Raw genomic sequence first — 23,631 nt, forward strand, 5'->3', positions numbered from 1 at the left:
ACGATAGAAAAGGCATGAAATGCATGAGCCAGCAAACCTTGGCTGGAAGCCTGCACTTGCTTGTGAGCTGTGTGACTCTGGGTAATTTACCGGATCCTCTTATGCCTCAGTTTCCCCATCAGCAAAATGGGTGTAGTCATACCCAATTTCACAGAGGAGGCATTGAGGTAATAGCATTCAATAAACTGCTGTGAAATCTCTAAGCACCATATAGATATTCAAGATTCTTACACATGTCAGTAATGCACAACAGAAAGGATGTGTGCAGTAAATTAACAAATGAAAGACTATGAAAAATCAGATTCAAGAACCATAAGCCTACTGGGGTTATGATAAAAGAGTGTCCTCACTGCATGTTGTAGGTATTGTAACCCAACTTTCTGAACTCACAGAAGAGGAGAATGATGAGGAAGGAGAATAGAAAGCAGGAGGAGGAGGAGGAGTAGATGGCAGGGCCATTAAGTAAACGTGAGAACAACAGCCACATTGGAGAAACAAGCTGTATGCAGGAAAGAATGCAAGTTGAGGACTGGTATAAAAAAAAGAAGGAGCTTGTCGTCCCAGTGCTTTGAGAGGATGAGGTGAGAGGACTGCTTGAAGTCAGGAGTTCAAGACCAGACTGGACAAAAAAGCAAACAAGCCCTATCTCTAAAAAAAAAAATAATCAAAATTAACCAAGCACAGTAATGCATGCTTGTAGTCCCAGCTACTCAGGAGGCTGAGGCTGGAGGATTGCTTGAGCCTAGGAGTTGGAGGCTGCAGTGATCTGGGATTGTACCACTGCACTACAGCCTGGGCAAAAGAGCAAGACCCTGTCTTAAAAATGGAAAAAAAAAAAAAATCGAGAGAAAAGGCTGAGCCTGGCCACTTTGCTTTTCTGTATCCCACCAACTGACAACACCAATGGGGACCTAGTACATTGTCCAAATGGCAGAAATCCTTTAAAGAAAGTTTCTTACTTTCAGAGAGAAAAATAAATAGAACTGCTTGAGCTCAAAAGTCACTGCTGAAATAATTATAAATGGATGTCATCTGTCTTTGGGGGAAGTTCGCTAATGAATATCACAGAGGAAGCTCCAAGGTTTCCACTCTAAAGGCATCTCCCCCACTCACCTCCTGGCCTCTAGACTCCACCGTGACACATGATTCCCTTGGGTTGTCCATTCTTTAATTGCAATCCCTCCTGAGAGGGCCGCCACAGGACAAGGATTCACACTAGTAGGGTGATAACTTTTCTAATCCAGGAAGGAGACAGGGACTCATTTTCCTACCCTCCATGCCACTGCCAATAGCCAAACCAGTGAAGCAGGCAGGTATTAGGAGAGTCAGGGCATGCGGAGTGGCAGAGTGTGGTGGTCTTAGAATATGCCCACAAGCTCTTTGATAGACCTCCCTTCCAATGGTGGAGGCACGTTCCCCTCTCCTAACTATGATCTTTCCTAGTATACTTCCAATCAACAGAACTTAGCTAAAGTTACAGTGCTTGACAGGGCATGATGTCTAAGAATGGGGCTTAAAAGGCCATGCCACATCTTCTTCACACTCTCTCTGAGATCATTACTCTGTGGGAGGCCAGATGACATATTGTGAGGCTGCTCAAGAAGCTGTACAGAGAGGCCCCCATGGTGAAGAACTGAGGCCTCCTGCCAACAGCCACGTCAGTGACCCCTTGGACATGAAACCTCCCCTTCAGTCAAGGATTCTGAGACTGCAGCCCCAGCCAACAGCTTGCTGGCAACTTCAGAAAAGACCCTGAGCTAGAACCACCCAGCTAAGCCACTCCCTAATTCCTGACCCACAAAGACGATGAGATTCTAAGTGCTTACATTTTGGGGTAATTTGTTAGGCAGCAATGGAGAACTGTTGGTGGTGAGTTAGTGGATCCAGGCAAAAGTGACAGGAGCAACACAGGTAGCTATCACCAAAAGTGAGGAAAGAGGAAGGGTATTTGAGAAAATTACAAAGAGATCACCAACATGCGAACGTGCCAAGGAGGTTTTCATCCCCCATGTCTCCTAAGAGACTGCATTCTAGCTCGGCTTGACATGCAGTGCTACAGATAGATGCTCAGTAAAAGCTTCAGGAGGTCATAGTTATAATTATTATTTTCACTAGTATTTACTGAGTACTTATTGAATACCAGGGATTATGCTTTGTGCTTTACATAAATTATCTTATTTCTTCTTCTCAATGGAAGTAGTATTATGATCACTCTTTCACAGATGAGAAAAACTCAAGAAAAGACAGACTGAGTGACCCACCTAAGGACTTGCACCTCATCATCATGTAGCCTGCCTCCTGGTGTGCAGGTCACTGATGCTGGCTTTGTGCACCTGGGCATGGGCACCGGGGTCTCCCACGTAGGGTACCAGTATATACTCAAAGCCGCAGGATAAACCCACTGCATCTCCCTAGAGCATCCATTTTATTCACTGCTAAGCAACTTAAGACATCATTTTTACATTTACATGAACAAAGATATTTTGAGTTAAATGTAAACTTCCATAGGAGCTTTTAGGGTACATCTTGGAGGCTGGTCAGGGGCTACTTCAGGGGATATCAATCCTCCAGGAGCCTAAGGGTATTCTTTGCTGAAAGCACTAGCTAAGACACAGCTTATCAAGGGGGAAATGAGGGCTGGAGGGCAAACATGACCTCAAAAGTCACAGAGATGGTACTCAGAGAGCCAGGGTCTTCAGCCCCCAAATTCTGAGTGGTTCTCAGCTCTGCAAGCCCCTCCACCAGCCAGACTGTGACAGCTGCAAGATCTGGGGGGCTTGGAACGAAGTCCCTTCTTCTCTTCCAGAATTCACTGCCAAAACATCACATTCTGCCCTCCCCTTCCACTAGCACTGTGATGACTGCTGCATCATTAGTGCCCTTTAAAAGGACATGGTTTCCAAATCCTCCTAAACATGTTTGCAATGATTGCAATGGCCCTTTTGATAAATAATTGAAGATGAGGCACCTGACCCGGCAGCTATAGAGAGTGAGGATGGGGCTGTAGGAGGAGAAAGAAACGGATACTCTGCAAACGACAGAAATAGTCATTTACAGTGGCAAGGAGGTAAGGAACTCTCTGACTCCCAAGGGGCCCCGAGCTGCTCAGATGTTCCCTCCAATACAGGCTGATGCTGTCCTTCTTGGCCAAATCGACCTGAACAGCCCAGAAAGCTGCACGGCCGTACCTGTCAGCCCCAATCGGTGCTGCAGAAATTTTGTTAGGAAAATAGATGTACTGAGATTCAATTTTTCGATTGTCTGAAGGCTTAATTTAGTGACCTTGGAAAATATCTCCTAGAGGTGAAAGAAGATGCTGGGAATCTGCTGGGGGGAAGGAGGCTTCCCTGGTAATGGGTAATTTGTTTACTCTAATTTTGCGGCCTCTTCAGGAAGCCATGAAAACAGTCAGATAGGTACTACCATTTCTTACAAAAAGTGGGGGAGGGGAGAGTCATAGAAACCAGTGAGAGAAACCCCCAGCCATATGGCCCTACTTTCTCAAGAGCAGGTAGGCATTATGATAATATGTACATATATGTTTTATGTGTGTATATATAAATACGCTTATTTTGAAAATTTTAAACATACACAAAGGGAAGACAATAACCTCATATAAATATTCAGATGCAAACATTACTAGAATGTTAACACTGCTTCTTTCCTTTCTTCATCCTGTCCCTCCTTTTCTTTCTTCTTTCATTGCGGCAGCTCTTGCTGCTGCTGTTGCAGAAGTGTTTTGTTTACTTTTTTTTATTTAAATTTTTTATGGAGATGAGGGTGTCCCTATGTTGCCCAGGCTGGTCTTGAACTCCTAATCTCTAGTGATCCTACCACTTCAGACTCCCAAAGCACTGCGCTTACAGGTGTGAGCCACTGTATCTGGCCCCAAAGTATTTTAAAGCAAGCCCCAGACCTCATGTCATGTTTCCTCTGTTGAATGTAGATGTCAGATGGTATTCGTTAGAGGCAGGGTTGCTCTGGTGCTCAACAGCTTGTCTCATTAATAAAACTACTCAAAGAAAAATGCAAGCAGGAGGGAGGAGCTCTGGAATTAGGAATTCCAATTTTGGCTACAATCTGCAATTCCTGTAGGATCTTGGGATACTCTGAACCTCTGGGTCTCTGTTTCCTTAGGTTGGGGAGGATAATGACTCCTAGACCTGTTAGGGGAACTGAATGAGACATGATTTTCTAAAATCCTTGGCACAGAATCTAGTACAGGCTAAGGGAAAGGTGTGATGATTGACTGTATGTGTCTTCAACACAGGATGACAACATCAAAAATAAAAAGAAGGCAAAAACATTGTAGGTGTCAATTTGACTGGGCCACAGGGTGCCCACATATCTGACTAACTATTATTGCTGAGTGTGTGTCTGTGAGGGTGTTTCTGCAACGGACTAACCTTTGAATCAGTAGACTTAGTAAAATTGATTGCCCTGCCCTGTAGGGGTGGATCTCATCTAATCTGTTGAAGGCCCGAATAAAACAAAAGTCTCAGTAAGAAAGAATTTTCTCTCTTTGCCTGACTGTCTTCAACCTGGGATGCTTGTATTCTGCCTTTGGATGAGGTTTCTACCATAGGCCCTTCTGGACCTCCAGATTGCTAGCTACACTTCTTGGCACTTCTAGCATTCCATAATTGTGTGAGCCAATTCGCCAGTTTCTAAAATCTCTATCTGTCTGTCTAGCTATCTGTCTGCCTATCTGTCTAGCTATCTGTCTGCCTATCTGTCTCTCTCTCTCTTTCCATCCATCCATCCATTCATCCATCCATCCACCTTCCAGATAGACCCTGACTTATGACGGTTCTACTTATGATGTTTGGAGTTTATGATGGGGTGGAATGCCCACGAGAAGAAGGCAAAGGTTTTAAATCCCAGCTTTGCCATTCATGGCTCTGTCGCTTTGGCAAGTCCCTTTAACCTCTATAAGTTTTGATTACCTTATCCGTAAAAGGGGGAAAACTACATCTACATTTTAGCATTACATACAAGAATGCAAATAGAATGCGGAAAATGCTGCTCAAAAGACAGTGGCCTGAGAGTCCCCATTACATAGCTTCCAATCCAGCTGAGGCTAAATGGCAATTGCAATAGAGAAATAATAATTGGGCCCACTTTATAGGGTTGGAGGACTAGAGACAATATTGCTAACTATGATTAATCAAGTTCCCTGCACATAATTGGCACACACATAATTAATAAAGGTCAGAGTGTGAAGTTTTATAATGATAGATTATATCATGTTTATTATTAGGACATGTGTCCGATAGAATTTGGTATATAGTAGGACCTTAATAAATATCATATATTGTTATAAATTAAATTATTATTATATATAATTATATACTAATGATAACAAAAATTGCCCAGTGCAGTGCTGGACTTTAGATGGGGGACACCCCATAGACAGATGGTAGGAAACAGTAACACCAGTGGTGACGATGGTGGTAGAATCCGGAACATGGTCGTGTTGCCTACATATTGGTCCTAACCGTATTCCTTCTCCTCACTCACCTACAGCCCAACCTCCTATTCTGCATCCCCCAGTTTCTGCCTGGCCCCTGGATTAACACCCAGGTCCATCAAAGGCTCTTCTCTCTGGAGGCTGTGCTTTTATTGTCATTGTCTCTGCCACTGTGACAGGGAACAGAAGCCAGGCCTTGGAGTCCCCAGCCCCCAACCCGCGTGGGGCATTCAGATTAGATTAGCTGGCCTCTCTCGTTCCTACTGTCACTTGCTGCCTCCTGTAGTGTTGGCAGGGGTGTCATTAAGGCCTCACGGCCTGAAGAGCTAATAGACACACCAGGGCTCCCAGTTGCCAATGCCTGCAGCAATTTGCACCTCTTGACACCCAGCAGCTAATTTCCCTTCATAACCTGACAATTTCCACAGCAACTCTGTTCCCTGTCACGTCAGCCAGCTTAGCCCCCTTACTCTGACTCCTAATGAGGAGGTGCAGTACCTGGTTCCCATCCTGAAATAACAACACTGGCTGCTGGATCCATATTTTTTTGTTGTTGTTGTTATTGTTATTTTTCTCTGAGATGGTGTCTTGCTCTGTCACCCAGGCTGGAGTGCAGTGGCGCCATCTCGGCTCACTGCAACCGCGGCCTCCCAGGTTCAAGTAATTCTCCTGCCTCAGCCTCCTGAGGAACTGGGATTACAGACATGCACCACCATGCCTGGCTAATTTTTTTTTTTTTTTTTTTGGTATTTTTAATAAAGATGGAGTTTCACTATGTTGGCCAGGCTGGTCTCAAACTCCTGACCTCAGGTGACCCACCCACCTCGGCCTCCCAAAGTGCTGGGATTACAGGCACGAGCCACCACATCCAGCCCCTTTTTCTCTTAGACCTCGCTCTTCCAGCTCCTTTGAGCCCTGGGGTCTCCTTGCCAGAAAATGGGGCTGGAAATGTGTTAAGGAGAAATGGAGAACAGAGGACAGCCTTGGAGATTACATACATGACCCTGGAGCCACACAGACTCCAGCTCCACTTCCTCTGTGAATTTATGTCACCGAGCCTTACCTTCCTCATCTTTAAAATGGTCAAGATCATCGTGCTTCCCCACACATGGTGTTTTGATGTCATCTGTGTGAAGCTCTTAGCACAGAGCCCAGCACTTGGCCAGTGAGCAAGTAACATCTGCTCTCACTGTCTTAGAGGATCAGCCATTCAGGTTTTCATTCATTTACCCTTTCACTTGATGCCTATGTACTTTGCAGTTGGGGGAACAGCTAAATTTGATGTAGCTTCCACAGAAAGGCAACCTGGAGTTCTGGAGAGGAGAGCAAGTTTGTGACCAAAGAAACCAGGGATCAAAGCTCTCTGGTTCCCTTACACCATCTATAACATGTGGGGGCAGGAAAGCGATATGGGGAGGAAATCATCTAAACTCAGCTGCTTAGTCCTCAAGAGGGAAGGAAGAAACATATTCAAAAAACATAATAGCTTGCTGTCCGGCATGTAGTGTGTGTGATCAATGAATACCACTTCCACTTACAGAGAAAGGGACACTGACACAGAGGACAGCTAAGGGAATCCAGAATTGTCACACAGCTGCTGAGAGGGGCGGCTGTGACTGTGACCTCATACCACCCCTCAAGCCTCACCACTGTACTCTTATGTGGGTTGAATGGTGGCCTCCAAAAAGGCAGTTCCATATCCAAATCCCTGCAACTTGTGAAGGCGAGCTTATTGGGAATCAGGTCTTTGCAGATGTAACTAAGTTACAGATCTTGAGATGAGATTAGCCAGGAAGACCGTAAATCCAAAAACAAGTGTCTTCATAGGAGAAAGGTAGAGGGAGATTTGAGCAGACAGGAAAAGAGAACACAGGAGAAGAGGAGAAGGGCATGTGGCTGCAGAGGCAGGGATTGGAGTTATATGGTCACAAGTCCACAATCACCAGCAGCCACCAGAAACAAAAGATGCAAGGAACAGATTCTTAGCTAGAGCCTCCAAAAGAAGTGTAGCCCTGCCTTGATTATAGATGTGTGGCCTCCAGAAGTGTAAGAGAATACATTTCTGTTGCTCTTGTTGTTGTTTTGAGACTGAGTTTTACTCTTGTTGCCCAGGCTGGAGTGCAATGGCACGATCTTGGCTCACTGCAACCTCCACCTCCCGGGTTCAAGCGATTCTCCTGCCTCAGCCTCCCAAGTAGCTGGGATTACAGGGCACGCCTGGCTAATTTTTGCATTTTTAGTAGAGATGGGGTTTCACCATGTTGGCCAGACTGGTCTTGAACTCTTGACCTCAAGTGATCAGCCCGCCTTGACTCCCACAGCGCTGGGATTACAGGCATGCCCGGTTGTCTTTGCACAATATTTTATTAAATGTCTTTACATAGTAACATCCAGACTCCAAATACAACTGCCAAGGACAGCCCGTTATGCTATGGGGACTGGCTGGGGCAGAGGAGGCGGCTCTGGCTTCCCACCCTTCTGTTCTGAGATGGGAGTGGTGGGCAGTATCTCATCTTTGGATTCCATGATGCTCACGTGGTCAGGCAGAGGCCTCTTAGGGCCAGTCTTACTAGCTGGGTCCCAGGACAGCATGACCTTCACTTTGATGCCCAGAACACCCTATCTGAGCAGCACATGGCACACAACAGCACCAATGTACTAGTTAACAGCGTCCCCACTGGGGATCATCAGGCCATCCACAAACTCATGGATTTGACCCTCTGTCCTCAGAGTCTCCCAGAAACCACAGCTTTGCAGCCTTTGGCCCCGCTATTCATGATGAACCACAGCCCACCATCGCAGGCCCTCAGCACAGCAAGCCCTCCTAAGAGTTTGTACTGCAGACTCTGCCTGGGCAATGGCACACAGACCTCTGGGGCCACCTTTTCAGCATAAAGCTCTACAATGCCCTCTGGGAAGCCAAATCTCTTCTGAACTACAGCAGTCAATTCCAGAACCCCCAGCTGTTCTCACCAAGAACGTTTTGTGTTCTGGTGACTAAGATAATGGTTTTTGCCCTAATGGGTGTAACTTGAATCTAAGCTTCAGAGTAGCATCTTTAGCCTTCTCTTGAGTAACAAACTGATTCCGTTCAGCTTTGAAGATGCCATCAGTGACCAACATCCTCTTCTTGGAAATTCGCGCGGCCATCATGCTGCTGTAACACCATCAAAAGGAAAGCATGTTGTGCCTTTCTTAGATCTCGCTACAGCAAGTCAGGACAGTGCAGTAAGAGGCCGCCCATGGAACAGACCTGGGTGGGAGTCAGCCCTGCCACTTGGTTGCTCTATGACCTTATGAAACTCACTTGACCTCCCCGAGTGCCAGCATCCTCATTTATAAAGTGGAGTTGTTCATGAGTATTACCATCTTCCCCTAGCCTTGTAGGGTTTAGGGGATGGTGAGAGAGAAAGCACAGAGCACTTTGTTTATGGCTATAACACTGCCATTTTCTACTGTTACTATTACTACCAGGAATGAAAACAACAACAAATAAAAACAAAAGCAACCCAAAAATTGCTCCTAAAGGAAAGGTGTGTCGCTTCCTCTCTCTTCTGTTTTCACACAAAGTTGCCTAGGACCCTGATACGGTTTGGGTGTGTCTCTACCCAAATCTCAACTTGAATTGTATCTCCCAGAATTCCCACATGTTGTGGGAGGGACCCAGGGCGAGGTAACTCAATCATGTGGGCCGGTCTTTCCGGTGCTATCTTCGTGATAGTGAGTAAGTCTCACAAGACCTGATGGGTTTACCAGGGGTTCTCATGTTCCCTTCTTCCTCATTTTCTCTTGCCACTGCCATGTAAGAAGTGCCTTTCACCTCCTGCCATGATTCTGAGGCCTCCCCAGCCATGTGCAACTGTAAGTCCAATTAAACCTCTTTTTCTTCCCAGTCTCGGGTATGTCTTTATCAGCAGCGTGAAAAACAAACTAATACAGGCCCTGAAGTACTTTGCTTGTTTCTCCCCAGCACCTAGGAAAGTATCTGACATGTACCAAGTGAACAATACATATTGATTACAGGAATGAATGAATGAAGAAAACAGAGTTCTAGAGTCAATGAGCTAACCTTTGGGAGGAGCTTGGACTGAATCCAGTAAATCAACCAATCGCACATTTGAGTCAATAAAACTTTCATCATCATTGGTCATTTTATTATTAGAAAAACTTTCTATAGTCAAAATGAAGCATCTAAATGTGTCTACATGTAGGAGTGGACTGTTTATAAAAACTAAAATGAGAGTTATTTTTAACCTTCATATATTTCTGAAGATTGTTTAAAATCAAATGGATTTTTAAAAACTTTTATTTCAAGCTTTCAATCAAGTAAAATAAAAGTACTAGAAAAATAAAATTTGGATTCAGAGGCTAGAAACCTACAATGAAGATGTCTATCAAGGCAGGAGGATTGCTTTGAGGCCAGAAGTTTGAGACCAGCCTGGGCAACATAGCAAGATCCCATTTCTATAGAAAACAAAAATTAGCCCAGTATGGTGACTCTCACCTGTAGTCCTAGGTACTTGGGAGGCTGCAGTGGGAGGATCACTTAAACCCACGCATTGGAGGTTATAGTGAGCTATGATCATACCATTGTACTCTAGCTCGGAGACAGAACAAGATTCTGTCTTGAAAAAAATAAGGAAAATATTAAGTCTAGGAAGCTCAGGATAGTCAATCCTTCCATCCCCTTAGAGAAACAGCAAAGTTAAATCATGCGTATCAGCTCAGGCTTGGCGGGCCTTAAATGCACACATTTGCACAGATACGTGCATACTTTTATATAAACTCCCTGACACCAGTGGCTGGGTCTGTTTTATCAAACAATGTCCATTAAACTTCAGATGAAGACTTTATTAAACATTTGTTGAATGAATGGAACATCTTTAGAATGCTATATGCGATTATACAGACAGGTGACCTCTCGTTTTGCAGGATCCTGAGATGTGGGTCACCATGGTGAACATTCAGGCAATGATAAGCGATGATGACTTCCCTTACATTTTTGTGCTTTAGGAAGCACCTGCCTCTTATTGAACCTGGAATGGTGGCATGGGGTGGGAGTCTGTCCTTCCTCATTCACACAGGCGGCTGATACAATAATGTGATCATCAACTCCTCTCTTCCTGCAGCCCCTGACTCACCGGCCGCCCCAGCTGCAGAATGCAAACATCTGCCGGCATCATTAAGGCATTTCTATACAGCACCAACCAAGGCCTGACCCTGTGACCATTTCCACCATTAGATTTGAATGACCTCAGCAGCAGGGCTGAAAGGCCGGAGTATTAATTCACAGAACCACAAGCTCAATTTAAGATTTAATTTGAGATAACGAAGAGCTACTGAAAGTGTATTCAAACTTCTAAGCATGCAATAAAAGCCCTTTCCCTGTTTTCCAGGTTGAATATGAATCCAGTATTTCTTTAACAGATTTATTCACAAATTTACAAACAACACGAAGCCTCTTTTCTCTGTTTCTAATTCCTTTTTTTTTTTTTCTTTCAGTTTTTTGGCTTTATCAAGCCCCTTTATGATGTTTCTTGCTAGGAATCATTTTCAATTCTTCCTCCCTAATTTACAAATGCCTGTTCTTTAGGAATTACCTTTCAATTTGATAGCATTCTTGAAGAGAAAGTAGACTTTCTTAAGAATCTTCCCTACCTTTAGTTCCCTTGCATTCCAACCTAAATATGCTAAGCATCTGTTTGTTCAACAATGATGATGTTGCATAAAAAGCTTTCACCCAGCAATGTAACTCTCATCAAGAAAAGGTGATACAAAGATTCAAAATAATATTCCACCCATTAAGAACACGGGGACACTTGGTTCTAGTGAATACTTAGGCTCTGAAGACTTTATTTATAAAATATTTAGAATTCTAGCTGGGGACGGGAATTTTAATTGGTTCAAGTAGATTTTTCTTTGTTTTTGTTTTTGTTTTTGTTTTGAGACAGAGTCTCGCTCTGTCTCTCAGAATGGAGTACAGCGGTGCAGTCTCAGCTGCCTGCAACCTCTGCCTCCTAGGTTCAAGGCATTCTCCTGCCTCAGCCTCCTGAGTAGCTAGGATTACAGGCACATGCCACCACACCTGGCTAATTTTTGTGATTTTAGTAGAGATGGGGTTTCATCATGTTAGCCAGGCTGGTCTTGAACTCCTCACCTCAGGTGACCCACCCACCTCGGCCTCCTAAAGTGCTGGGATTACAGGGGTGAGCCACCACACCTGGCCTCACGTAGATTTTTTGACACTAAGTTTATTTTAGGCTGGGCATGGTGGCTCACCCCTGTAATCCCAGCACTTTGGGAGGCCAAGGCAAGAGGATCACTTGTAGTCAGGAGTTTAGGTCAGTCTGGCCAATGCAGTGAGACCCCATCTCTACAAGAAATTTTAAAAATAGCTAGGCATGGTGGTGCATGCCTATAGTCCTAGCTACTCAGGAGAATGATGCAGGAGGATCACTTGAGCCTGGTAGGTCGAGGCTGCTGTGAGCTAAGATGCCACAGCACTCTAGCCTGAGCAACACAGTGAGATTCTGTCTCTTAAAAAACAGTTTATTTTAAAATTTGAAGATGGGAATTGGAGATGAGAATTGTTTGCTTTGGACTCAGAAGCCTGAATCTAGAATGGTATTTGCTGACTATTTTGTGTCTGACACTATGCTAGGTTACTTTGCATTTTCTCAAAGACTCAGTCCAGACTTAGAAATAGACTTGGGTTTAAAGCTCAGCAAGCAACTCAGTTCCCAGAGCCTCTGTCTTTGTCATCTGTGAACGACCACATGCCTTGGTGCTTCCTGACAACAACTTTAAAAGTTATAAACATTGACACATATATGGGTATAAAAATACCACAGGTCATCTGAGCTTGACCCTGGGACACTGTTGGGAATGGGTGAACTTCCTAGGAACTGCAAACACTCTAGTCACTGTGAAGATTACACAATGGGCAAAGGCCAGGACCATAGTGTTTTGCAATTCTGAAACTCATCTACTTTATTAGCCACTGGGTTTTCAAAATGAGAAGACATGTGGTGAGCGGCGGGGGGGGGAAGAAGAATAAACCAGAGGCTAGATACAGCTGTTGTGGGGTGGGGGCTGGGGGGCGCTTGGCTTCCAATCCACCCTCCATCATAACTAGCTGTGTAACCTGGGGCAAGCCTGTGCCTCAGTTTCCTCACTTTTATCATCCTTCTGCTCATCAGGAAAGAGACGATGCTCAACATGCAGGGATAAGTGGATGGGTGTGAAGCCACAATTCCCAACACAGAGAAGGCAAATAGGAGGAAGGCCAAGAGAAAGCACACCCACAAGTCTGATGCATTGCAGTGGGTTCAATAGTGTCCCCCTAGAAACATGTTCACTCAGAACCAACGAATGTGACATTATTTGGAAACAGCGTCTTTGCAGATGTAATTAAGATAAGGACTGAGATGAGATCATACTCAACTAGGTGGGTCCTAAGTCCAATGACTGGTGTCTTTATAAGAGATAGAAAGGCACAAAGCCAGAGGAGAATGTGATGTAAGGATGGAAGTAGAGGTTGGAATGTGGTGTTTCCAAGCCAAGGGACACCAAAAACTTCCAAAAGTCACCAGAAAACAGGAGACAGGCATGGCATGGTTTCTCCCTCGTAGCTTCCAGAAGGAACCAACCCCACAAACGCCTTGATTTTGGACTTCTGGCCTCCAAAACCATGAAACAATGAATGACTCTCAATCTACCCAGTTTGCAGTAATTTGTTATGGCAGGCCCAGGAAACACATACACGTGGCATGGTTGGTATTAAAATGCAAGGCACTTGCCTGAAGATAGGCCCTGTGGTCTTACTTCCACCAAGGTTGTCATTATATCTCAAAAATGGGCCACAATAATCCTAAGTCCGTCCACTGATCCCAAGGAAAACCACCTAAATTTTCTTAGCAGGCAACGGCCAACTCTACTAATGGAAATGGGGCTGACTAGAAGTTCTCAGATCATCAGTAAGGAAGATTTTTATTTAATGATGGGAAAATGATTTAGGAATACTGAGATGTCTCCAAACAATACTCCCAGGTCTTAGTTGACTGTACCATTATTTCTGGCATATTCAGGGCACCACTTCTACTGTTGTAGGGCATGCAATGTCCTCAGAAGCCAAAACTTTGGGTTACACATGGAAAGAACATTCTGTTACTGCAAATTTCACTCTTTGGCATCAACACTTAGCAGTGTCCATGACTGTTCTTGCTTTATCACAACACCCAGATGTCAGTGGCTGGAGACTTCTCTTATGTCTCCAGCAAGGAGGGACTGCGTCACTGTGCATCCTGAGAGCCTACTAGAGTGCCAGGCCCATGACAGGTGCTCATGGTTATCAAAGGAATGATAACAATGACAATACAGAGGCAAATAGTAAGAACAATACCGGAGTTATTTTATTTTCTTCCGTATCACCACATTACCATCCCCATTTTACAGATGTTGATACCAAACTAACAGTATAAATTAATGAATAGATGAGTGAATACATAAATAAGTAAATAATGAGTCCGTCTATGAAGGAGCAGACTCAGAATCAAGTTCAAGTCTCACTCAAAAAAGGCTGAGTACAAGCCTCACTGGAGCAAACACCTAAGCTCTCAGGCATCATCAGAGATATTGCCGAGATTTGTTTATGGATGAAAATGCTGGGAGCTTGCGGCCTTCCAGTGTGCTTGTGATGCAGGGCAGGTGAGCCCCAGAAATGGGGCTTAGCCCAAGAGGGTTCTTGGCTTTGCCCAGGAAAGAATTCAAGTGCAACCTGGTGGTGTTAGCAACTTTTATTGAAGGGACAGTGTACAACAGCAGCAGAGGTGATGCTCCCTGCAAAACAGGGCTACCCCACAGGCAGAGTGCCCAGAGTGGCAATTCCGAGGCAGTTCTGCCATCACATTTATACCCATTTTTAATTATATGCAAATTAAGTGGTGGACTATGCAGAAATTTCTAGAAAAAGGGTGGTAACTTCCAGGTTGTTGGGCCATTGACATGGAAAGGGGCAGTAACTTCCAGGTGTTGCCATGGAAATGGCAAACTGACATGACACACTTGTGGACACGTCTTATGGAAAGGTGCGCCCACCCTATCCCTGTTTTAGCTAGTCCTCAATTTGGTCCGGTGTGTAAGTCCTGTCTATGGAGTTGAGTCTTGCCTCTGGAGTCAAGTCCCACCTCCTGCCTCACTGGGTGTCACTGAAGACAACTGGCCTGCTGAGGTGGGGTCATTTCACCTGGGAACCTGATGGGACTGAGAAGATCCAAAAGAAGTGAACTGAACAGTAGTGGCCAACTGACTGGGAAAGAATGCAGAAGAGTGAACACTTTGCTGTGGAATGAACACATGAGTACTATGAGCGTACTCCTGTGCTGACTGCTTTGCCGTTATCATTTCCATTTAATTTTCTCAACAAGCCTCCATTCTAGAGCTAAGCACAATGAGGATTAGAGAGATTAAGTAGCTTACCCTGGAACATTCAACTCAGAAATCAGGATGCAAGTCTAGGTTTCCTGACTCTGCTCTTAAGCCGTACACTTAACCTCCACTTTACATTCCCTCACTCAGTGCTAACGAATTTCTGCCAATATTCTCACTTACACTTAAAAGCAACCTTTGGAATTACGTATATTGGCTCCATTTCAGGAAAGATGAAACTAAGGCCTCGAATAGTTAATGACTTGACTGGCAAGCTAGTTACATGGTAGAAGCAGCACTCAAAACTGCCCAGGCTATAGCACTGTGGCATCTTAGTTCACTGCAGCCTCGACCTACAGGGCTCAAGTGATCCTCCTGCCACGAGGAGCTAGGACTACAAGCATGTACGACCATGCCCAGCCAATTTTTAAACTTTTTGTAGAGATTGGGTCTCCCTGTGTTGGCCAGACTGATCTCACACTCCTGGCTTCAAATGTTCCTCTTGCCTTGGCCTCCCGAAGTGCTGGGATTACAGGCATGAGCCTCTGTGCTCAGCCTCAAAACTGGGCTTGCCTTGTCCTAGGGCTTTCTATTGTACTTCAAGGCCTGAGTCAACGAACGCTGTAGAACAGTCCAACCAACCCTAATCAACAGAGAAGGGCTGTGTGTGCTGGAGACAGTGATAGTGTGGCAGGGCTGGGGCGGGAGCTGCAACATGTCCATGCTGGAAAGCAGATGGGCTCTGATGTGCAGCCCAGGTCTCCCTTCCAGGGTAACCTGTAGCCTTCACCCATCAGCCTTTCCAGGGAGAACCTGAACATAGACAGCTACCTTCTGCAAGGGCACATCCTTCCTGGGGCAGCCCACCCAATCACAAGTCAAGGCAGGTTTATAAAAGCGTGGCCACATTAGCCCAATAGGGATTAGCTCTGATGGGCCCTTTTAGCTTCATGAGGTTGACTGAGACCCTTGCTGGACTGCATCTCAGCTCAACTTCTCCCTCTGCCCACTCCATCTTCATTTTCCTCCCTTCCGTAGGTGTTAATTCCAAGGCATGTGTTCTGTGCAACAAACCTGCACTCAGAGTCTACTTCCCGGAAAGCCCAATGAGATGGTTTCTCATCTTTAAAGAAAACGACCTATGACAATAAGAAGGCTTGACCTCATCAGAAAACTTTTCACTGGGGTGACTGGACTGCCTTGGAACTCTTTCCATCCAAGACAGAGGGTGAGGAGGCGCAATCTCATGGGAACAGAAAGGACTGGGACCCGAGAAGTTCCTGGGAATTTTAGGAGGAAGCCAAGTGAAGACAGGGCCCATTTGCCTCCAAACAAAGACTCATCCCTGATACCCAGGAGTACAGGACTTAACAGGGGCTAAACTTGAACTACTTGTTGACATAATTAGTGCTGGCTCAAGCGAGAGGTTTTATAGCCAACTTGGCGTGGGTTTGTGAATTTTGATTGGCAAATTTGAAGCAAAGTTCAGCCAAGCTCTACATCTATTTTGTAGTGTGCCTTATGCACATCCAGAGAAGCCAACTCTTCTGATAGATTTTTCAGTTTTATGATTGTTGGTAGCTGAAGATATTAGCTCTTTAAGGAGACAAATGCTTCTGGCAGGCTGGCCTGCACTAGGAAGGGAGAAATGCCTTCTGGTTTCTTCTAAAATTAATGTAATAAGATGCATTAATCAGAATTCTATCAAGTCTACACACTTGGCCCAGGCTTAAGAAGCAATACTTTGAAATTGCAGTTGGCTAAGCTTCCCTATTCTTTGTGAATCAGAGTCAGGGTGGAAGAAGAAAAAAAAAAAAGAATAGCGCTAATGTTTAAGAAAAACTGGCAACAGGAAAATGTTTAAGCAACTTTTCATTCCTTAGCTCCACCAGGGATTACAGAGGGTTAGAGGAAGGTTTGACCTTTGTATTTCCACAAACGTACTTCAGATTGTGGGATCAAAAACAGTTGGTCAGACCCCAAGCCAAGTCAGGACTGGTTTGGGCAATAGCTCAGGCCCAAGGTATTTACTTGTTTGTTTCTGTCTTATAATAACTTACTCTGGGACTTGCAATGGAATCTTGGCTATTTCTTGCCTTCAGATGTTTGTAACCAGGTGATGAAAAATTCTGGAAGGTGAAATAGATTACACAGATGAGTATTTGGCATTGCATAACTTTTGACTTAAAGATGATCTTCTCAAGAAACCAAAAAAAAAAAATTAAGCCATAAAATCAGAGCCAATCCCAGTTTCTTCACAGCAATTGCTCATTTTTAGATGACACTCTACATTTTAAAGTGACATAAAAGTGTCCTGAACACTGTACTGCAATTTGGTCGTGCTTTTAATGTGACACAGCTACATCTGTATTTCCTATTACAACTCAGTACCCAAGAGAAGAAAATTTTTAAAGACAAAGGGCCAGGCTTTTGTGGAAACATTTCCCCTCCTTGTATCAAAAAAAAAAAAAAAAAAAAAGTGGCTCCTTCTTGTCTGGTAGATTTCAGTAATTGGCAGGATTTTGAGTAAGCTCTTTTAAAAGCCCTCCGTTTCTATTTTCACATTAAACACACTTGCAATATCTATTAAAAGCACAAATACTGAAGAACACACCAAGACTATCAATGAGCTTACATCTGGAGTCCTCGATATATCAGGAAAAAATGAAGGGAACATTCACAGAGTTTTACTTCTTTGGGAACTCAAATGCTAGAAAAGAAAAGGGTGCCCTCTTTCTCTGGCTTCCTGGTCCGATCCAGTGTCCCAAATTTTACATCAATCCTTTATCAGAGAGATTATCAGAGGGGGTCCAGTTAGGGATTTAGTTAGAACAATGGATACTGGATTCTGCCCTCATTTTGGGGAGTATTTATTCACATTAAGGCACAGGGGATTCCATGCTAGAAAAGCAGAATAGAAGCAGGAATATTTCTGCCATGTTCTGGCTACAACCACTTGGCCTTACAGTTCTAGGGTGATTGAGCAATATCCCAGGAAGGACACACAAGGTCACCCAGGGGACTTGAGAACATCGAGAGAGAGCAGGGCCAGTGAATGGGTTGGGGAGAGAACCTCTGAGCCCTGTATATATCTTGGAAGTCACTCTCAAGTTTATATTTGGGCAGACAGAGCCAGATGTCAGCATGCACTCATAGGCAGCCAAGCAGCAAGAGGAGGGTCACTGAAACACTGGCAGAGACGTCTGCGAGCAACTGCCCTTGGCCTAGGACAGATGCATTGCACTCCTAAAGCTCTTTTGCTCCTTTTCAGATTTCCTTAAAAGAACAGGAAGGGAAGGAAGGATGAAAACCTAGGGGAAGCAAAAGGAGCCATAGCTCAGCCGACGTTCCTTCCAGAGAGACTCCCTCTGCCCCCACAAATGTGTGTTTTGGAGGAAAGCTTATGCATTGGGCAAGGAGGTCATCATGGTCTAAGATTTCAAATTCTTGGTCAGGGTCCTGGCAAGAGGCAGATGGTACACTCAAAATGGGTAATGTAAGAAGTGCTTAGTAAAGGCACTGTTTGTAAAGGTTGGTGCAGGGTTTAAGGAAACAGCAAAGTTTCATGCAATGTACTACAGTTAGTAACAGCAGGAACATCTCCTGCCCTTGTCAGCTAAATGGATGAAAGCTTCTCTTTTTTTTTTTTTTTTTTTTTTGAGACAGAGTCTCGTTCTCTCAACCAGGCTGGAGTGCAGTGGCACAATCTTGGCTCACTGCAACCTCCGCCTCTGAGGCTCAAGGAATTCTCCTGCCTCAACCTCCCAAGTAGCTGGGATTACAGGTGTGTGCCACCATGCCTGGTTAATTTTTGTATTTTTAGTAGAGATGGGGTTTCACCATGTTGGCCAGGCTGGTTTCGAACTCCTCACCTCAGACAATCCGCCCGCCTCGGCCCCCCAAAGTGCTGGAATTACAGGCGTGAGCCACTGCGCCCGGCATGGACGAAACCTTCTACAGAGGAAGGTGGTGAACTGACACCCAGCAGGGAGCAAGCCTGGAAATTAAATTGCTAAATCCAACCAGAAGAAGAAAAGGCAAGAGAGCTGACTGTGGTCAGCTTCCAGGCCAGGTGGAAGAATGTGGGGAGCACAAAGGTAGCTGTTGTGCAGACCGCATGCGAGAGAGCCCAAGGGTGGTTTTGCAAGGGCAGATGACAGGCCTAGTGGGGACAATGCCCACAGTCCCCCAACTTCAACCAGAAGGCCTTGGCTGTAATGTCTTATACACTGCCATGTCACATTAGTTGTTATTTGAAGGCAGAACTTTTTCCCCCAAAATACCTGATTGGAAAACCTTGACCCTGGATGTCACGCTGGTTTCTCCCAGGTCTAAGGTGCAGGATTCCACAGAAAAAAACCGATGTAATCCACAAAGGATACATCTTGAAATGAGATAGGTTGGAAAAGAACACAGGGGCCTTTACCCAAGCCATCACTGCAACCTCTTTTGTTTTGTACATGTATGAAAAGCCAACATTCTAAAGTAGAGGTTCACTTAATTTTTTTTTCAAGAGAGGCTTCCTGGTAGTTTTATTAGACAGTGGTTTTATTAGGGGATGTAAGGATTACAGAAACATCATATTTTTTAACATATAATATTTTTTGAGTATCATTTGAATTAACAGGGAAAAGTGCATTTTTTCCAGTTTCTTAGGGAAAAGGAGATACTTCACCAGGCGTATAAAAAGGAAGAAGAGGGGGAGGGGAAATAAAAATTCCCGAAAGATGAAAAATTGTTGATATAAGATGGAGGCACATTTTTGCCAAAATTCTCTAAAAGAAAGAATTATTATGGCTCCCCAGTAACTGACTCCGCTTGCCGGCATGGGGAGTATCTGGCCGAGTTCTGTCTTCTGCAACGACATACTGTCCTGCACTGGAAACTTGAGCCACAGCCCGTGTGCCTGCGCAGTATCAGCAAGTGCAGATATTCCGCAAGGAAAGAAAAGAAAACTCCTAGAAGAAACAGCAGTTGCCTTAAACCAGCGGAGATGTAATAGAACCTGTAGAATTGGGGGTGGGGAGGAAAGCTTCAGGAAGGTTAGCACTGGGGCCTCTACATTTTCTAATATAGATTAATGGCTTGCTCAGGCAAGCAGCTACATGCTTGCTAAATGCGCTGACCGCCTGAAATTAGCAAAGGTGGTGACAAAAGAAGGGAGAAAAAAAATAAAATGAGCTGAATCTGAATGTGCCTCACTCAACCTGGTCTGACATATGACAAACAAAATTAACGGCGACAAAGAGAAAGCAGTAAGTATCAGGTAGTAGAAAACAAACATCGAATGAATGTGATTGATCTCAAAGGAGGCCTTTTGTTGTTGTTGATAAGACCTTGGAGACAAAATGGATACTTGATGAACACACACACAGGAGCTCACACAGGCACACGCACACGCATACGCACACACATTCCTGCCCACATATAGAGACATCAAAGCCAGACCACCACAAAATTAGATAGGCATCATTATATCTCTCTCTAACCAGGAAAAAATGTGTGCTCCCAGAAATTAGAATAGATTATCTTGGACTCTAGTGAAACTCAGCTCAAGTATACTCCATTCTGGTAACCACCTTACAAAAATGTTATTAATCTAACACTTGAAAGGTATTAAGAAAAGCAGGATTCTTGGACTTAAATTTCTGAGTGTTTTTTTTTTTTTTTAAGGCTGTATATTTATAGCTTAGGAGGGAAAAAAAGGAAATTAAGGGGGAAAAAAAATGAAAAACAGTTACGACCTAAAACATCTGTGAGGTAGATAACACTATGATAGCAAAACAACAAAAATCAGAAGCAATATTAAAGGGACATTTGAGATGCTGAATATATTTTTTCCTAAAAAACAATCAACTACTTACAGAACAATGTGTATACAAGTTGGAAAAAAAAAAAAAAAAAAAAAAACACCTCACAAGTATCTCAGTATTTTCCTATCACTAGACGGAAATAAGAAATTACATGGGTTTACCTATTAGGGTAGATTCCCAAATTGTGTTTCCCCAAACATTCATAACAAAATTCTTATATTTGATTTTATTTTTCCATTTTAAGACAAATTCACCAGTGAGTCAAAATCTCTTTTAAAAATAGATGTGTTTAAGTAGATATAAAATGATACAAAACAAGACAGGGGAAAATACTATTAAAAAAGTTTTAAAACTTATAACACAAACATGGGGCCTTTAGTTTATGGGGCTTGTTAATTAGTGCTGATTCTGCATTAGTCAGGGACTTTGGATAGATTTTTTTTTAGGGTGGGGGGGTCAGAGTCTCACTCTGTCACCCAGGCTGCAGTGCAGTGGCATGATCTTGGCTTACTGCAACCTCCGCCTCCTGGGTTCAAGTGATTCTCATGCCTCAGCCTCCCGAGCAGCTGGGATTACAGGTGCCTGCGCCCACTCCTGGCAAAATTTTTTTTTATTTTTAGTAGAGAAGGAGTTTCGCCCTGTTGGCCAGGCTGGTCTCGAACTCCTGACCTCAGGTGATCCATCCACCTCGGCCTCCCAAAGTGTCAGGATTACAGGCAGGAGCCACCATGCCCAGCCAGATTTTTTTTTTTTTTTTTTAACATATACTTTAAAGAAGTTGTTTGACATTACCCAAGAACATAAGACCTGCCATGTTAAATCGGTGTCACCTCGAATGTCTCAAAACCCAATGGCACCAAGAGATAGCCTGTGGCTTGCTGCTGATGTCCTCTATAATGTCTACCCTCACAGAATGGGGCATTATCCTAAATATGCCCCAATGTATTGGATGTCATCTTGTCTTTTAAAAAATTGGCAGACACAGTGCCAAGTTAGGACACCTAGGTCCTACGCATTGCCATGCATTGGTACCTACTGTATTTGGTCTCTGTGGTGGCTGGGGACTTTGGGGTTCAAAAGAGAATGAGACTTGATCCTTTTCACAAAGATCTTATTGTGTGAGAGGGTAAACAATGATGAGGGTAAGAACCACAGCTCTGATGGTGTTATAATAGCTATAGTTTATCAAGTAATTATTATATGTCTGGCACAACACTTAAAAATTCCATTTATTCCTCAAAAGAACCCTAACAGGTATATCTTATTATCCTCGTAACTCAGCAAGAAGAGAGAGGCTTACCAAGCTCAAGTAACTTGACTAAGTGTTAGGGACTGAATGTTTGTGTCCCTCTACCCCTCATTCATATGTCAAAGCCCTTACCATCAGTGTGATGGTATCTGGATGTGGGACCCTCGAGAGGTTGTTAGGTTTAGATGAAGTCTTGAGGATGGGGACCCTCATGAGAGGATTAGTAGCCTCATAAGAAGAGGACAAGGGGGCTGGGCATGATGGCTCATGCCTGTAATCCCACCAGTTTGGGAGACTGAGGCAGGTGGATCACCTGAGGTCAGGAGCTTGAGACCAGCCTGGCCAACATGGTGAAACCCCATCTCTACTAGAAATACAAAAAGGGGGAAAGAGAGAGAGAAAAAGAGAAAAGAAAGAGGGAGGGAGAAAGAAAGGAGAGGAGAGGAGAAGGGAAAGGGAAAGGAAAGGAAGAAAGGGAGGAACAGGGACATGAAGAAAGTTAATAGATACAGTAAATGTACACAATGATAGCTTATAAAAGGAATTCTAGTGACATAAATGTACCAGTAGATATAATTCCCCAAAGTGATTTATCCAACCCAGAGAGCCTATGAATCACAGAGAGGATGAAGGGTCATCAATTAATCAGCAACTGCAGAATAATATACCTATGTATGTGAGTGACCATGTGTATAAAACATAAGGTAGGTCACAACTAAGAATGTCACAAAACACTGATTGTTTTTCGGATGCTGAATTACCGAAGTCCCTTCCGACTTTTTCATCATTTGTTCACTGCATTCCTCTAAAATCCAGATGAGAAGAGGCACACTGCTTTCCTGTCCCTTCCCCTTATAAACCTCTGAAATACAGTGCAAGTTACTGAACACCAGAGAAGCCCTTTGATGCATCCTCAGTTCACCAAATATGCTTCTGGCCACAGAATCCCCAGCTCTGCCTGCAATATTTTCTAAGTGTCTGAATGAATAGTCCACACAGCATTACTGTCTCTTCTGGCATTATGACAGAATGACAGAGCACTTGTCTTTTTGGATCTTGCACTGTCATTTGTCTTTTTTATGGAGTTTCTTTCCCCCCTGCATAAGATGATTTGTCTCCAAAAAGAAAGTCTTAATAGAGTTATTCCTACAGAAGGAAGCAAATCTAGTTTATATTCCCACCTTCTTCCACCTTTGATATTATGGCCCACTTCATTCAGGATTAGGCAGGCTTAACAATTAGAATCAAACGTCCTGTTCAGTGGGCAAGAGTCACTCAGAAGAAACAGTGGGAGGTAAAATTCTCCAGCGCTAAAGAATTTGTCAAGGCAATCATGGTAGCAGGGAAATGCTTTAATCAGTTGTTGACTATTAATTTATTTTCTTAACAGCAAATATGGATCCAAGAATCTCAAGTGATACAGGGGGTTCTCATAATACTTCCTAGGGATGTTTTCTGAGCTGACATGTAATATTTGATAGCTTATATGAACTGCCAATATGCTGTCATTCTCAATGTTAAAAACAAGTGTGGCTGCCTGTGTCCACATAAATATACTGGCTGATCATATGAGGCAGGGTAGGTGGTTGGGCAGAACCTGATGTTTCATAGGTAAGCTGCCATTTAACAGATCCAGGTGGAAATTGCAAATCAGCTCAGAATAAGACTATGTT

The 23,631-nt window shown here is 43.9% G+C and overlaps 1 protein-coding gene and 1 pseudogene across 2 annotated transcripts in view; both read right to left on the bottom strand.

Annotated features, from left to right (window-relative positions):
- Positions 1-23,631, bottom strand: part of WWOX (WW domain containing oxidoreductase) — an 804,193-nt gene that overhangs the window by 49,135 nt on the left and 731,427 nt on the right. The window lies entirely within an intron of this gene.
- LOC116470789 (small ribosomal subunit protein uS3-like) lies at positions 7,607-8,922 on the bottom strand (annotated as a pseudogene).

This window comes from Hylobates moloch, unplaced genomic scaffold, assembly GCF_009828535.3.
Source record: "Hylobates moloch isolate HMO894 unplaced genomic scaffold, HMol_V3 SCAFFOLD_6, whole genome shotgun sequence".
NCBI classification, from domain to species: Eukaryota; Metazoa; Chordata; class Mammalia; order Primates; family Hylobatidae; genus Hylobates; species Hylobates moloch.